Source organism: Coturnix japonica, chromosome 1, assembly GCF_001577835.2.
Source record: "Coturnix japonica isolate 7356 chromosome 1, Coturnix japonica 2.1, whole genome shotgun sequence".
NCBI lineage: Eukaryota > Metazoa > Chordata > Aves > Galliformes > Phasianidae > Coturnix > Coturnix japonica.
In genome coordinates, this window is record NC_029516.1 from 155331428 (window position 1) to 155349807 (window position 18380).

Below are 18380 nucleotides of genomic sequence, written 5' to 3' on the forward strand. Positions count from 1 at the left end.
CCTTGTTTCTTCCTTCTTACCTCTGGGTGAATGTAGTGCTTCATTTTTTGGAGTTGCTCTTGACAACGTCTGTACAGAAATTGTACAGTTACCAAGCTCCCCACCTGTGATAGCATTTGTCCTTGCCGTTATATTCCTTTTCATATGTCACTTTGTGTTTAGATTGCAGTGGATATCCTGCAGCAAAGAAACATTCAAATTAAGCAAATAATGCTATCCTGAAGTGTTACGTAGTCCATACTGAATCAAGAAATTCCAGGTTTTGTATTTGAAACCTGAAGATATGTATTTTTTTGCACTCTCTGTAAATACCACTGTTGCAGATCCTGGTATAGATATCCATAAAGCCAGTTAACTTCTTATTGAAGACGTGAATGATATCCTGATCTTCAGCAGGCTTGTTCATGTGCTCAGCAGAAACTTATGTTTATATGCACACCAGATCAAATCTTCCCCTGGTGACAAACTGGGTGGAACAGCTTTTTGAACACATCAGCTATACCCCTTAAGATGGGACTATTAAAAAGTATCTCCTGCCTCAGTCACAACATACAGTCTACCCAATGCTTCCTTCCCATCCTGGTTTTCATTTGCAATTATATGTTCAGTATCACTCTTTAATACCATTAGCATTATGCAGTATAATGCAGTTGCAGAATATTGATGGCACTCTGAGTCGACCCAGCAATTACTGTGGAAATGCTCAGAAAGGCTACTGTACATTATAAAAGCATTAAAGTGTGAGCACTATGCAGTAATGATGGAATTATCCTTATTCACTTCCTGCCGATTTCTGAATGTTGCACACAAATTGAATACTAGATAATCATGTTTCTACCTGGTCATTCTCCACCTTTAGACTCTATATCATGTCAGAAACAACTGTGTTTTTTCACTGCAGCAGCTGTGTGGGTTTGACTAACAGAAGCTTGCATACAATATGAAACATTACTATCATGGAATACATTTCTTGTTTTCTTTCTTTAACATTTGATGAACTCCATTAGAAGAAATATCTGTCTGGGTTAAACCAGATGTTTATCCTCCTCTCTTTTCTACGTCATCATTGGCAACAGAAGATGGTGTTTCAGGAGATCATACAAGCCCTGACATTTTGCATAGTCCCTTCTTCTTGTGCTTCCTGAGTCCCCAGATGTTGTCAGATGTATTAGAAAGTGCATTCTTTTCCTTTAAGTATCTTCATGGATTGGTTGTGTGTGAGTTGTCTGAGACTGTTCTGAAGCCTCTGTTATCTGCATCCACAAGATCTTATAGCTATAAATTACATAATTTCACTACTCACTAGAAACTTACCTTCTTTTACATGTTTTAAATCAAGATCCTACCAGTTTAAACAGTTGTACATAATCCAAGGACTGCACAATTTAATGAGTAGTTGTTTCACAGCTTTGCAAAACTCACCCATAGCCCCTCCAGTCTTCTTTAAAGACTAAGAGATCATGCATCCCTTCTTTGGCTCTTCTTCCTCTTCTCATAAGACATCTGTTCAGCCCTCTTGATCTCTTAGTGTCAATGCACATATTTCCACATGTTTCTCAAGATTTGGCTGTACCGAGTTTTCATAACAGCATATCCTCTGTCTTGTTCTCAAGCACCTTTTTTCTTCTTGATTAATTTTGTTGTCATTCTGGATCCTACTGCACACTGAGCGACTGTCTGCATGCAACTCTGTTCAGACTCCTTCAACTGAGACACATTCCCAGGAGAAAGATTTAGCCCACTCTTGTTCTTTAATGTCATGCCACTGACCTTTAGAGGAGCTGGACCAGTCAAACAATGTATCCAACATGTGATCCCATTCTTTGTAGAGATCTTTGGTTCTTTGTAGAGCTGTTACACAGCTGATGTTGGATATATTCTTAAGAACTCTTGCAGAAAGGCTCCACCACAGGCTGCTTCAAGGGCAATCCAGATTATTATTTTATGGCCAAAATTGCTTGATAGAAGGCAGACTGATGGATGCAAAGCTATGTGTGTCAGGTGAGTCACAGAAAACACTCAGGGACTGTGATGAGGTTTATCTCACTTCCTGGTTCAGCTTCATAAGCTACAGAGCAGAGGTAGCCCTTTTTGCAGTGGAGGATGCTGTCAACTCAGGTATTATAAGAAAGGAAAAACTGACTGAGAATCTTTCCTTGAAAGCAGTGTATATATTGCACTTTTCTTTTAGAGCAAAGATGAAAAGAGCTCAGTGCAGTGGGTAGATTGACACAGAACAAATAAAAGAGGTATTTACTGGAGAAACATAAATCTCAAATTCCTGAAAACAGAAAATATATGGACTGTCTTTTAATTTTTTTACAGGTGTCACTACAAGATCTTTTGAAATTAGTGTAATCTTGTAGCCACTATCTACTCTTTAGAGAGGAGAACATTTAAATGAATATGTACGCTGGCTGTTATTACCTTGTACCACAACAGCTGAGCATCAATTACTTCATCTGGCATGTTTTTCAATGGCTATTGAGTATTTCTTTCCTTTGCTTATGTTTGAATAGTTTGTCTGAGTACTTTGGCACTAATTTATCTTTTCAACCAGCTGCCTCCTTTGTATTAAGGTTTTTAGGGATGTTTTTCTCCCTGGCTATGGCACTGCAGGTTGCATGCAGACCTGCCAGTCTTGTACTCTAAGAAAAACATGACTGATGGCTTGAGGGAGAAATGGTGGTAATTTCAACATACCTCAAGCACACCGTTATTTCTGCATTTTATGGCTGTTATAGTTTCCTTTAGACTATTTGTTATTCCAGCCACTGATGTTTGTTCTGCCTTTTTATTTTTATTTGCACAGCTCTGTCAACTTTTTGGTATAACAACAACACGAGTATTTATACTTTTTCCCTCTTTAATTATTAATTAATTAGTTCTCTGGGATTGCTTTACAGTTTTCTTTACAGATCTACTCAATCATATTCACCACTGTAAACTGTCCCTTGAAGAACTCACAGGGATATATTTACTGTGTTATATACATGCATTTGTGAAAGATATATGTGCAGTTAATTTTACATCACACTTCTCTGGAATAGGTGGGATGGAATGGCCAAAGAGGTAAGGATATGCTGAAGGAGAATTTCATATGACTTTCTATCAAAAAAGAAGAAACAATGGATCCCAAATGTCATTGAAAGTAGCTGGTTTGTATTTTATATTAGTTTTATAATCTGGATTGCCTTTGCCTTTCGTTTACTGCTACTGTGAACCAGCTCCCTTGGTAGAGTAGGGTGATGACAGCTAAACAAAGCATAGCAACCTGAGGGCTAATAAGAAAAGACTTGATCTCACCATCACTGTTTATGTATGAGTTGGCAAATTCTGTCATTGTCTGGTAGAAACCTTCTGATTATAATTAGTGACAAAATTAAGTAGAGAAAGGGATGTAGTTAAAAATAACACCAAAAAAACAACCCACCAACCAAATAAACAAACAAAACAAAACCATCCCCCGCCCAAAAAAACCACAAAACAAACAAACAAACAACAAAAAAAAAACAACAACAAACCAGGCAAAGGTTTGCTCTTAGGATTCAATGGTCTATTACAGTTGAAGTATTCATGACCTTACCTCATTTAGAAACTGAAGAGTTGGTCTAAGTGACAGTGCATTGTAGAAAGTGATCACCCTTTTGTAGTAAAGGAGAAAGAAAAAACAAGCTAAATGTTACTACCAAAGAAATTTCCTTAATATCTTTTTAAAATAACTGAACAGTTTACTGTGATCTCAGTATTTCATATCCAGTAGTGGCAGGGTAGGGGATCTGCTGATTTTCTGAGATCAGTTCCTAACTGATCTTTTATGATAAGAAAACATAATACTTTTCATTTAAATGTTTACTAAACACAACTGTACTACATTTCTGTAAGATTTTCCTGACTCAAATAAAAAATTCTCACTTTTCCATCAGAACGTAGCCTTTCCTTCCCAAAATCTCAAAGATTCAAGAAACATCTAAGCATATGGACCATGTCTACTATTTCTCCAGCAAAAGAAAAGGTCATTTCGGTATTGCTAAACTCTTTTTTTCTCATGAAATTTTAAAAGAGCTTTTCTTTTCCAGTCTAAATTCTGAAGGTGCAGGGAAAGCTTGTTTTACCCTCCAGAAATGATAGTAATGTTCGGGTGATGATGCAATTATTTTTTGTAGCACAAATCTCATTGTGAGCCTGAAGGGACTGGCTCATTTGCAAACACTGCAAACCGAAGTGCAGAATACAGTCTGCATACAAAGCCCCCTGGAATTTGTATCATTTCTAAAGCTATTGTTCTGAGGAACAGAATCAAAAACAGAACGACACAAAACCAGACTGGGTAAAGTACACGGAAATACAGTAATCTATACAATCTGTCAACTAAATGCTGAGATGTGTGCAACTTTCATACCGTAGAATCACAGAATTATAGGGGTTGGAAAGGACCTCTGGACACTGTCTAGTCCAACTCCCTGCTGAAGCAGGTTCCTTACAGTAGGTTGCACAAGAAAGAGGCCAGATGGGTTTTGTTTGTTGTCACAGACATCTTGTTCCAGTGCTCTGTAACCCTCAAAGTAAAGAAGTTTTTCCTCATGTTCGTATGGAACTTTCTATGTTCTCATTTCTCCTTGTTGCCCCTTGTCCTGTTACTGGGTACCACTGAAAAGAGCCTGGCATCATCCACTTGACTCCTGCCCATCAGATATTTATAACACATAGATAAGATCTCCCCGATAAGATCTCCCCTTCATCTTCTCCAGACTGAACAGTCCCAGGTCTCTCAAACTTTCCTCATAAGGGAGGTGATCCAGGCCTCTAACCATTTCTGTGGACCTCCAGTGGACTCTCCAGTAGTTCCCTGCCTTTCTTGAACTGAGAAATCCATAAATGGACACAGTACTCCAGATGTGGCCTTACCAGAGCAGAGAAAAGGGGGAGGATCACCTCCCTTGACCTGCTGACCACGTTCATTTTCACACACACCAGGATCCCATTGGAATTCTTGACCACATGGGCACACTGCTGTCTTGTGGCCAACCTGCTGTGCACCAGGACACCCAGGTCCTTCTCTGCAGAGCTCATTTCTAGCAGGTCATTCCCTAACCTGTACTGATGCATGCATTTCCTCCTCAGGTACAGACTCTAGACCTGCACACACTGAACCTCATCAGGTTACTCTCTGCCCAACTCTCTGGCCTGTCCAGGTCTTGTTGAATGGTAGCACAGCCTTCTGATGTGTCAGTCACTCTTCTCAGCTTTCTATAATCATCAAACTTGCTGAGCGTGGACTCTATCCTTTCATCTAGGTCACTAATGAAGATGTTGAGCAAGAGCAGACCCAGTACCAGCCCCTGGGAAACACCACTAGCTACAGGCCTCAGACCGAAATCTTCACTGCTGCTCGTCAACCTTTAAGCTCTGTCAGACAGTTCTCGATACACCTCAGTGTCTGCTCATCTAATCCACACTTCCAAAGTTTACCTGCAAGGATGTTATGGGTGACCTCATCAAAACTCTTAAAAAAGTCAAGATACACAGCATTTATTGTTCTTCTCTCATCTACTCAGCCTGTCATGACATCATAAAATATGACCAGATTGGTAATTAGCCTTGGGGAATCTATGTTGACTACTTCTGATAGCCTTTTCTTCGCTTGCTTGGAGATGACATCCACAAGCTATTCCACCACCTTTCTGGAAACAGAGATGAGGCTGATTGGTTCCTAGCTCTGTCTTCTTGTCCATTTCACAGACTAGAGTGACACTAGCTTTCCTCCAGTCCTCAGGCACCTTTCTCATTCTCCATGTTCTCTCAAAGATGATAGAGAGCAACTTGACAGTCACTACTGTCATCTTCCTCAGCACTTATACGTGCATCCCATCAGTGCCCGTCGATTTGGTACATCAAGTTTTCCTAGGTGATCTCTGACCAGATCCTTCTCAACCAAGTGGAATTTTTCCTTCTTGTAGACCCTCTCCCTTATTCCCAAGGGATTCCCAAGAGGCACTCTTATCAGTAAACATCAAATTATAAAGGTGTTCAATAACTGCCTTTTCAGTGTTCTCTGTTGTCAGGACACCCATCTCATTCAGCAGAGAACCAAGTTTCCTTAATATTTCTTTTGCTCTTTATGTACTTAAAGAAGCCATTCTTGTTATTCTTGACCTCCCTCATCAGATTTAATTCCAAATGAACCTTTTCCATCTTTGTGGCTTCCCTGAATGCCATGACAATTTTGCTCTATTCCTACAACTGGACAGACCCCTTTTCCACCTTCAGTAGACTTTCTTCTATTTGATTTTTTCCATGAGATCTTTTGTCATTTATGCAGATTTTCTGTCACCTTTGCCTAATTTCTCACTCTTAGAAATCTGCATCTTGAGCATGGAAGAAGTGGCACTTGTATGTCAGCCAACTCTCTTGGGCCCCCTTCCCTTTCAATACCCTAGCCCAGAGGATAACTCCAAAAAGGTCTTTGAAGAGGTTGTAGTTGGTGATGTTCAGAGTTGCAGTCCTACTTCTTGCCTTATTTCTACCTCATGGTCACTGCATCTAAATCTATCCCCAGCCTTCACAGTCCCAACTGGCAGTGTCACCCATAGTAGTCTAACCCTTAATTCTTACCCATAAGCCTTCTACTCATTTGTAATTCATTCTTAGTCAGCACTCAATGCATTAAAGTTGTTCTCACTTAAAAAAAAAAAACAAAAAAAAAAAAAAACAACTCCACTGCCTCACCTTGCTGGTATGTCTTTCCTATAAGGTGCATGGCCATCCATGACAGCATTTCAGTCATGGAGGTGTCCCCCATGCCTCTGTGATTGCAATAAGACCATGGCCCTGTGACCACACATAGATCTCTAATCCCCAGCCAATTGAAATGGTGTGAGCATTGCTATTTTGAAACCTTATCTAGTTCTACTATCCCATATAACCAGGATTCAGGAAAATGGTAGATTAGACATGTCCTCAGCATTGTCTTAAATTCGTACTTCCTCTGGCATCATGTAATATCAGGTCATTTTATAAAAGAGCCAAGATGTAATTTGTCCACCAGAAAGCAGCTATGTGATGGGGTTGCATACTTGTTAGTAGCTGAGTCAGACCTAGTGTGTTCAGCCACTGAAAGGGACACATGAACTGGTAGTCATCACATCATAATTCATATTTAGGGCTGAAGTCTATGGTTCTGGCCTTTACATATAAATGAGAAAAGTATTGTATCTTCTTTATTGCTCAGTGCTAGATGACGAATAGAAGGACCTGTTTTGTGCTCTGAAATCTTTAATGGCTTCTAAGTCTATTATCATCAACTATAGCTGTCAAATCAGTCATTCAAACTCTCATGGTGTCATAAGCATAATAAATATTAAACAGTTTTTCAGAGCAATTTTAATATGTTGTGTTCTTCAGCTAAAAAACTTTCTTGATATAGTCAGTAATGCATGGGCATTAAAGGTGGAAATGTTGTGGTGCTTGATAAGGATTAATGTGTTTGTTTATTATGTTGGAAATTAAGCCTTCTTGAGCACCTTTACAGCTCTTAAAAAATCACTTCTCAAGGCTCATTCATAACAATGTATAAGTTAGATGTCATAATCTAAACATGTCATTCTAGATTCCCCTTTTACAAAGAAAAATATGCTCTAGAGTGTGATTCTTATTACATACTTGAAGCCAGGTTTGCACTGCATCTGTCACACAAGGGATAAAATCCTGACTCAGGTGTTGCAGACTAAATGATGTCCACACTGCTGTCATCCTTTTGTGAAAACTCACCAAATCTAGGTTAGGTCCAGTGTTCTGTATATCTTCTGTGATGCTTCCTAGGATAATGTTCTGTAGGGTAGCATTCAGTTCAAAGTGACCAAAATTAGTAGGGGGCTTATTTCATTGTGTAAAAATTTACTGGTTGTGCAGTGTGAAAAAGACGTGGGAGTTGTTGGATCTATAGGGATGTAAGATATTCTTATGAGGCTAATTTGGGTACAATGAGCTGTACTGTCTGTATAGGGAGGACCACTTTGCCAAAATCACCCAATGCTTACCTCTGACGGAGCTAGGTAAGCCTCAAAGAATGGCATGCAGTCGATCTCTATCCCAGAAAATTTTGCATCTGTTTTTCCACTGATTGTAGGGCCAGGAAAAGTACACAGACTTGTAGTTTCCTAAACTAAAACCAATGAATTTCTCCATAGATACCAGAGACGGGATTTGACCTGCTGTCACCCTAGGCTCTTTGTGTTATACTAAATAAGATTGGATCAGGCTAGGGCCTGATGGTGTGGAATATATTCTGTCCATGCAGCTGAAGATAAGCTATTTTGAAGAGATCTCTCACAGAAAGACATAGATGAAGCAGCTCAAATCAGGAACAGGAATTAAACAGTGTGTATTGCCAGTGTTTGAGCCTATTCTTTACAGCAATTTAGGCTTTCTTATAACAATTTCGTGTGTGTGGAGAGTTCAGACATGCAAGACTGTGATTCTTATAAGGCACTGTGGTGGAATTTGCCTTCTTTGGGTATCCTTGGGGATATCCTTCCTCCTAGAAGAGTCAGATGGTTAGAGCACTGTCACACACAACAGAAATTATTTCCACATCTGAAGGAATTCAAACTCTCATCTGCCAGGAATGTATCTTAAACACAGAATGTAGCATGGTCACAGGTTAAATTTGTATGGGGGATTTCTAAACTCTGTTCTTCACATACTGTGAAGTAATTTTATAAGAATGTTATCTCTGGTTTTGTCTTCCATGCAGTGTAATCCTGGTGGCATGTTATTGTCCGTCTGGAAACTCCAGTGCTAATCTTATCTTGTAAAACATAGCCATAGTTTTACATAGTCATAGCTAGGTTTTCTCTCACTAAGGCATAGACAACAAAACAAAACAAAACCCACAAAACCTTTATCCAGAAAGATATTGAGGCCCTGGAACATGTCCAAAGAAGGGCAATGAAACTGGAGAGAGGTCTGGAGCACAAGTCTTATGAGGAGCTGCTGAGGGAGCTGGGATTGTTTAGTCTGGAGAAGAGGAGGCTTGGGGAAACCTCATTGCACCCTACAACTTCCTGAGGGTAGGTTGTGATGAGGGGGGTTTGGAGGAAATGGCCACAAGTTTTGCCAGAGAAGATTTAGATTAGACATAAGGAAAACTTTTTCTCTCAGAGAGTGATCAGGCACTGGAATGGCTGCCCAGGGAGGTGGTGGAGTCGGCATCCCTGACAGTGTTCAGGAGGCATCTGGATGAGAAACTATAAGATATGGTTTAGTGGCTTGTGGTGATAGGAGTATGGTTGGACTAGTTGACCTTGTAGGTCCTTTCCGACCTTGTGATTTTGTGATTCTATGATTCTGTGTTCATGATAAAGCTTTACTGCATCTCTGTGTCCATAACCTACACTGTTTCTAACTCCCCTTGCTACTATGGTCAGAGAAACATACCAGTCCTGCTTCTGATCTGCAAGTTACAGCTTGCTTCACCCTCTGTTCAGTGAATGCGCTATGCAGGTCTGTGCATATTGTTCCACCCTTCCAAGTGAGTTAACAAAATCTTGAATAGACAACTTGCCAGTCAATCACAGCTGTCTCTGAGGACTGCTTTGAGTGGTGTTTCAGCAAAGCAGCTAGATGAGTATGCATACTGATCAGTCCTCCAACAAGGCCAGCCCATTTTCCCCTCTGCCTGAGCAACGATCTGTATTTAATATGAGAAGACAGTAAAAACACAAATATCTGTTTGCAAGAAAGACTACTGGGTTATCAAACCCCAGCAGATTAAACATATTTTCTGGGTGCTGAGAGCCACCCTGTTCTCACTTCTCTCTTCTCCATGAGTTTAAGCAATTCAGAGGGATTGATTTTGGTAGTTCCAGTCTGAATCACTAATTCCTTTCTGTCATTGTAAGAGGAATCCACTTACCTAAAACTAGGTTTCAGATTTTCCAGTGGAAACCAGGTGTTTAACTTTTAGTTATTGCTGTGCTCCATACTCCGACGTTAAAGTCCTTTTGCTTAGCTTCAGGGCTTGAATTATATCTTTTCCCTAGCAATTTCATTCATATTGTTAAAAATTTTGAATCCACCAGAGTCAAACAATGGAAACTTTATGTATAAACCATGTGCGCTAAAGCTAGTTATGAAATACCATTGCTGACTATTACACATTATACCTTGAGACCCTGGAACTCCAGCACCCAAATAATCTGCTTAATCAGTTCATTTAATAAATGTGTATGCTACTGTGAATAGGTTTCTTCTTGTTGTGAACAGGGATGCACAGGCAGATCAGGGTAGAAGGAAAAACCTCCGGAGGCAGTTAGTGTGGCTGAACTGACATATAGCATTTCCTTCAAATGTTACAAGTGAACATACAAATACTGTAAATACAGCATCGTTGGATACTGTGGTCTTGAACACACCTTTGTGAGGAGAGAACTGTCATTAAATATAATGGTATCCAGAGACTTTCTGAGATTTCAGTGATTTGCAAGTTCATAAGTATAGAATATTTTTATATTATAAATTCATAAACTTAAAAAACAAGGTAGATGAAAAATATTCAAAAAATAATACTGCCGCTTAACTTAGGACTAGAACCCCTCTATATAGGCAAAATATCCCAACAATGTACATCAAATTCTTCTTACACATACCTAACTGTTACAAATCCCCTTAAAAATGTCACTCAAGACTCTTTCTATACATCTGGATTCCATAAGAAAGATTCAAATTCACACAGATTTTAGACTGAGATTGAACATCTTTGCTGCTGATGTGGACAGGGCACCCTCAGCAACTCTGCCAGTGGCACCAAGCTGAGTAATGTGGTCAGTACACTCGAAGAAAGGAATATCAGTCAGAGGGACCTGGTCAGGCTGGTGGGTGTGAACCTCATGAAGTTCAGCAAGGCCAATTTCAAGTTCCTGCACATGTGTCAGGGTAATCCCAAACATAAATGCAGACTGGAAAGAGAATGTACTGAACATTCCTAAGAAGAAGGACTTGGGAGTGCTGGTGGATGAAAAACTCAGTGTGAGCTGACGATGCAAGTGGGCAGCCCAGAAAGCCAATCATATTCTGGGCTTCATCAAAAGAAGCATGTCCAGGAGACTGAGGGAGGTGATTGTCCCCCTCTGCTCTGTTGTCTTGATAATCCACCTGCAGCACTGCATCTGGGTCTGGGATACCCTGCAGAGGTAGTCTAGAGGAGGCCACTAGGATTACCAGAAGGCTGGAACATCTCTCCTTTGAAGGCAGATTAAAGGAGTTTAGGTAGTTTAGCCTAGAGAAAGCTCTGACAAGAAGCTATGGTGATCTTCTAGAGCTTAAAGGGAGCCCACAGGAAAAGTGGGGAGAGACTCTTTATCAAGGAATGTAGTGATAGAGCAAGGGGTAATGGCTTAAAAATAAAAAAGAACAGGTTTAGATTAGACATTAAGAAGAAATTCTTCAGTTTGAGAGTACTGAGGCACTGGGAACAGGATACCAAGAGAAACAGAGTGCCCCATCCCTGCAGGTGTTCAAGGCCAAGCTGGATGGGGCTCTGAGCAACCTGGCCTAGTGGGAGATGTCCCTGCCCATGGCAGGGGTGTTGGAACATAATGGTCTTTAAGGTATCTTCCAAACTTACCTACTCTACAACCCTGAGTTTCTGTGATCCTTGTGTAATCACAGTGTCACTTTATCTTGAGGATGCAAATAGAATTTACAGTGACATGACTATTCAACTGAAGCTGGCATTGTGCATATAGTTGCCTTTAACTACTTCATTCTTCTCTTTTGTATACTTCAGGAATGCTACCTTTAATGATGTAAATGAGAATGGCTTTACACATACAGATATGAGCAGAATTAAATCCACCTTTCAGCCCACCCCTTTACCAAGTCACATGAGTTCAGCGGCAGCAGTGATTTCAAATAGCCTTTAAATGCAGCATCAATCCATCCTGACCTCAGCTACATGTGTTAATCCACTTCTCAGTCGCATACTGAAGCAACTTTGGGATTACTCCTTTGACAGCGTTGTGCTCTAGGTGAACAGTAATGACTCTGTAAGGGCTAAATTTCATCTCTTGTGTGTTTTTCAAATGTAAATATCTCATCTACTTAACCATATAATTAATTTTTGAAGAGTTTACCCTTGTAGTCAGGGGCACACAGTCCAATAAAAAGGTAAGTAAATATCGCAGGGGTCAATTACTGGCCAATACTTGTATCCACATACAATACATACCAGGATATTTTTATAGTCTCTCAGGTAAAAAGAATTAACCTAGCAACCTCTAGATGACCGATGTCTTAAAGCAAGCCTCACTGATCTGTCACAAAACTACTTGTAAGTAGGATGGGAATATTTTCTGCACAAAAGGTCCTGACAATATTGATTGCTTGTTTTTCCCTTTACAAAAAAATGAATGCTCAGACTCTGTGTTTTTAAACAGCTTAACAATTCTGTGAACTCAGAGTATTGATACTATATGGATCTCAGCACTTTTACCTCCTTTACTTCAAAATATGCATCCTGGACAATCTTGTATTCTGAGAGCTTGTAGGACCATGTCTAAATTAGCAGAAATTAAAACAGCATTCAAGTTACATGCCAATTTACTGTAACAGTGGGCAATTTCAAGTCTCTTCCAGAGCTAAGAGTCTGTATCTGTACGAAGGCTGAGCAAACACAATCCTCTCCTGCAATGACTGGGGACAAACTCTGCTCTAACACACAAAAGCTCAAATCCTTTACGCCTCCTTTTCAAAGGCCACACTCCCAGTGAGGATGTATCTGGTGTCATTTTTCCCTAGATACATTAACTAATATTTCTTCCAAGCTGGATGTTATTTTGCTATTTACAGCCTTATTTTCTAATCTTAAGTCTCTGTCTTTTATCACTACCCTCACTGGTATTAAGGTGCAATGGTGCAAGTGGTAGAAGTGCCGCTCTGCTACCCAGGAGGCTCGAATTCCGGGGGTTGGACTCGATGATCTCTAAGGTCCCTTCCAACCCACACAAGACTGTGATACTGTGATACTATGAACTCATCCAAACATGAAATAGGCTGTAAAAAGAAAAGCTGGGTATCTTTATTCTCTCATGTGATTTACAGGAATCATACAACATCCACAAAAAACAAGGAAAAACCCTAGGAAGATCTTCAGAAGGTAGTATTTCCCCCCTTCCCTAGGTAATGGGCATCCACCTAACCTGCAGAAATTGTGATTAATGAATATTTTTAAGGCATCTTTCAGTCACCGTGTTTCATTCCAGTCTCTTGCCAAATCTTCCAGATGCAGAAATAGCATTCCCAAAAGGAAATCAGTTAGCTACCATGACTGAGGGCTGACTGCTGCAGGTACAAAAGGAGAAGAAGAAGCAGAAAAGCAACAGCACTGCAAACCCTATTACCTGGTTGTGCTGAGGCTGAACCAACCCTGGCCTCTGCCTTGTGTCAAGGGAGGTTCAGCAACACTGGTCTGCACAAGAACCCATGACACAGTCATAGGTAAGACTCTGCTCCACTGTCCTAGCCACTGCAGCTCATTGTCCACAAGGGTATGGGACTTCCTGGGCTGCCCAAGGGGTAGATGTGGACAGTGACATATAACGAAATGTCTTCTAGGGGACTGTGGCAACATGTAAGACTTATTATGGGGATGACTAAGGGAATGCTGAGAACTGGGAAGAGGGAGGAACCAAGGTAGTTTGTGGAAGAGTGAGGAAACAGGAAAAGGGGACTAAAATGATCTGAATGCATGCAAGCAGTTGGCTTGTTAACACACTGGTCTAAACATACCTTGCACCCAATCACAGCATTCTGGTCTGCCTTCCAGTGAAACTTCTTTACATTTGTGGGTGTGGTGGTGTTGTTTGATGTGTTTGTGTATGGGAAATCTAAATGCCTGCAGAAGAGTGGTTCCCCAGGGAACTTCAACCTTTGATTTGAGTGTATGAACACATAACTCACCTGTTGACTTCAAGGCAGTTCTATAGCAGGGAGAGTAAGGTGTCTAGGGTCCAGCCACCAGACAGATCATGGTCCTGGGATCTATATGCTGGAGGACCCAACAGCTTGAAAGCACCTACTGGGGTACATGTCCAGCCAGAGCTGCACTAACCTCACAGCTCTTAGAATACTGAGTTTACCAATTTCCAACAAAATGCTAATGTTCTCTTTAGATGAGCATGGCCTCGACTACCTCCACTAATACAGTAACCAAACCTTCCATACAAACCATATCCTGGCGACTCAACTATGTTCTGCTTTCATTCCTATTATTATAAAGAAGTGTGTCCTAGAGACTTACTAAGATGATTAACTTCCACTGATCACATTAGAGCTAGACAGATCTCTGGGCTACTGAAGTATGATTACAAAGGTGACTGATGTAAAGCAACTCCCCTTGCAAAACAAAGTACCAATATAATTACTACTTTAAATAGTAAATCTAGGATTTAGAGAGAAATAGAGCTAAGGCAGTTTAATTTTTTCATTATTATTATTATTACTATTATTATTATTAAATGTAGCTGAAAATCCAGCTAAATCTATATTTTAAAACATACTGCTAAGACCCCAGACCAGGCAGGGTGTCAGATACCAGTGCTCCTTCTGTCACAGTGAGGTGTGATATGGTATCCTTTCTAGATTTACCTGTCCTTCCATTTGTCATTCAATGCTCCTGTTGCCAAATATGTCAAGGGAAGTTTTGCCATCTACTTCATCTGCACCATTTGGAACCTGTCCAACAACGAGCTGTATAGAAACCTTTTTCTTACTAGGAATACAGCATTTGTTCTTTGTTCCTTGTCTTAGGACTGTTTCTGTTACTGTCCTCTCAAAAATGATGGAACAGGATTTCAGGATTTCTGAAGAGGAAATCATGCTTTTCTTTGAATAGCTCCTTTTAAGAGGTGTTTTATCTCTAGCAGGAGGAGGATTACAACTAATCCAAACTGTTCCAGCGTCATCCTATAATTAACAGTTGAAATAGTATGTCCTGTTTTATGCTTCAGCTCTTTCGGTTTTTCAGTTCAGTTCCTGCTTTCTCACCAACCCGCACCAGGCTATGATGTGATATGATGATGATACCATCTTCCAGTGGATCCACCTTTATGATAAGCATAATCACTGGAAGCCCTCCCTGAATTCTATGTTGGGAACCACTGTAATTAGTGAGTAAGAAGTGATCCTGTAACTTGCAAATGACAACCATGTCAATGGCTTGTTCAGGAAGGAAAGATGGAAGGAGTGAAGTGGATAGTGACTGGAATTTTGTCAATATGAAGTTCAGAAAAAAACAGTAAATATTCTCTACAATGACATGAATGATGGTCAGAAATTGAGATTGACTGCTGAAACCACCAACCTTTTGCTTAATTACACTGTCCTTGTTCTTTTTTAACTGCTTAGATAAGTTCTCACTAGTACCAGTGCAGACAAGACAAGGTTTATTGTTTTTTTCATCTGCACTGGTATAAATGAAACCTCATTCCATCACTGTAAAAGATCAGCAAAACCAATTAGATATTTCTTTCTTCTTAAAAGGTTCAGATTCACAAGATTTTCATATTGTTATAGACTCACTGAATCACAAAATTGCTTTGGTTGGAAGGGATCTGTAAGATTACTTTCTTTCAGGTCCCCTGCCATAGGCAGGGACACTCTCCCTCCCCCCAGCCCTTCAGATCAGGTTTTCCTGGATTTTTTTGTTTTTCCCAATTCTTGTCCAAGATCAAAATAGCAGAAATGAGACTAGTTGAGAATTCTTGAGTTTTGTAAGAGGGTCTTGGTTCCTCTACAATGAATCTCATCTCTAATTTAAGTTCTGCCTTTAATTACATTTTAAATATGATGAGGCAGATGTATGCATGCATTAAATTCCTTCACATTCTGGGCAGTATATATTCTTCTGCAAGTCAAAATGTGTAGCAAGAGGATCTCTGGTCTTAACTTCATGTCAAATAGTCTCTTGTTCTTAAAAGAATCTCTGATGTTTACAAATTATGTCCTTTGTAATCATCTATATTCATCTGCAACTGGAAAGATGAAACAGAATGTTCTCTTAAAATACAGACGGGAATTTTGTTTGCCAAAATGTCAATCAGGAACATTTTCTAAAATTCTGATGGAAAATATCATTCAGTAATAAAGAGGTTGCCTTAAAATATTTATTGTGTGGCATTATTATTATAAAATATATATTCTGTGGCATTTTGATAGATACATACATTTGAAATGTCCTAATTACATATTTACTAAAAGTTTTCAAGTTGCATTTAGGTTGATTAACATGAGTAAGCAGTGTAGAATAGTAAAGCCTTGCCTCTACAAAAATAGAAACATTAATAATATTTCTCACCTTTTATCTTTATTCAGCTAGTTTATATTGATTAGAATTGCCTATAGTAATTTGGAGCTCTTCATGTAATTTAAACACTGAGAAATATTTCCTAATATCTAAGAAAGCCCAAGATTGTGCAACTACCTTATGGAGAAGTGAGAGGCATTTGTAAGAACAGAAAATTTCTCTGAAAGTAATGCCTTGTTTTCATTTTTATGGAAACTAAAACAGATACAAGGAATTCAATATCAGTATTTGATAGAGCAAATTTTCAGCCACAACACACTTCTTTTAACATAGTGAGCATCATTAGCTATGCATTTTCACAAGCAATTAACAAAAGCTTTCATTCTGTTCTCACCAAAATCTGCACCAGTGGAGGTGACCTACTGCTCCACAGCTGCTGTGACCATATCATTGCTAGGACAATATGAAGTCACTGTGAATAATAGAATTCAGGGAGTAGATTAGCTTCTCAGTAAATGGATGAGTGTCAGTTGGCAAGTGGTAAGCAATTGCATTCTACATTCCTTGTTTTGTATATACATATTATTGTTTATTATTACTAGTGTTATTTCCCTTCCTTTTCTGCCTTGTGAGACTGTTTTTATCCCAGCCCACGTTTTACCATTTTTCTGATTCTCTTCTTCATCCCGGTGAATGATTGTGTGGTTTGAGCTGCCTGCTGGGTTTAACCATAAAATCGTGTTGCATATAACCACCAGGTCTGAGATTCACATGACTGCCTAAGGTAAGTAGACAGACAGTTAATGGGGAGAATGGAAACTTTATGGCATCATTTATTAGACCTTTTTTAAAACACACTGGATTTGAAATGGCTTTTATGGATAATAGCTTTTTAATGAATAAACCACTCATTGGACAAGGAAAGGGCTGGATGGTTGCACTCAAAGAGTCGTGGTCAGCTGCTCAGTGTCCAAGTGGCATTATTCAGGGATTAGTGTTAAAATCAGTTTTGTAAAACATCTTTGCAGACAACATGGACAGTGAGATTGAGTGAATTCTTAGCATGTTTGCAGATAACACCAAGCAGAGTAGATCAGTTGACACGCTAGGGGAAAGGAATGCCACCCATAGGGACATTGATGGGCTTGAGAAGTGGGCCCATGTCAAACTCATGAAGTTCAACAAGACTATGTGCAAGGTTTTGCACCTACATCAGGGCAATCAGATACAGATTGAGCAGAGAACGTCATGAGAGCAGCCCTGGGGAGAAGGATTTGGGAGCGCTGGTTGATGAAATACTCAACATAAACAGGTAATGTGTGCTTGCAGCCTGGAAGGCCAACAGTATCCTGGTATTTGCACTAAATATCAGCAAAATATTCTTTACTGTGAGGATGGCAAGACAGAGGACCGGGTTGCTCAGAGAAGCTGTGGATGCCCTCTCTCTGTAGGCATTCAAGGCCAGGCTGGATGGGGCTTTGAGCAACCTGATCTAGAGGTGTCCCTGCCTATAGCAGGGGGCTTGGAAGTAGAAGATCTCAAAGGTCCCTTCTAACACAAACTGTTCTCTGATTTTATGATATAATACAAATTACTTGGTGTTTCAAAAAGCACATCATACATACAACAGAGCACACAGGAACAGTAACATGCGGAGAAGCCACATGGACTTAACCAGAGAAAATTAAACAATCTGACCTGACTCGTAAGGGGACCATCACAGGACATACATCAGTTTGATAGTTCAGAGATAACACCAGTCAGCAAGTCAATGGGACATGCACTCCAAATACCCTTATGGACTGAGGGAGCTACTGCCCACATGAGTTTGGGGTACATAACAGCATTGGTGTCCAACCTTTTGGCTTGCTGGGGCCATACTGAGAAAACAGGACTTACCTTGAGCTGCATATAAGATAAAAGGTTAAGGTATATAATTAACAGAACTTATTTTTTACTGTACTTTTTATTAAAACATAAAAAATGGAGAGCAACACAAGCATAAACTTAGGGGGATGTTTGACTTTGTTTTGTGAAACTAGTGAAACAGGCTGGTTTGATGGCAGCTTTTGCCATT

General features: G+C 39.8%; 1 long non-coding RNA gene across 1 annotated transcript in view; it reads right to left on the reverse strand.

The window, feature by feature from the left end:
- Positions 1-128: 128 nt before the first annotated feature.
- Positions 129-18380, reverse strand: part of LOC116652770 — a 54764-nt gene continuing 36512 nt past the window's right edge. Inside the window, exons 2-3 of the long non-coding RNA XR_004305960.1 lie at positions 3587-3644; positions 129-177 (exon numbers count right to left, since the gene is read on the reverse strand). This is a non-coding gene — a long non-coding RNA (uncharacterized LOC116652770). The remainder of the gene's footprint in view (positions 178-3586; positions 3645-18380) is intronic.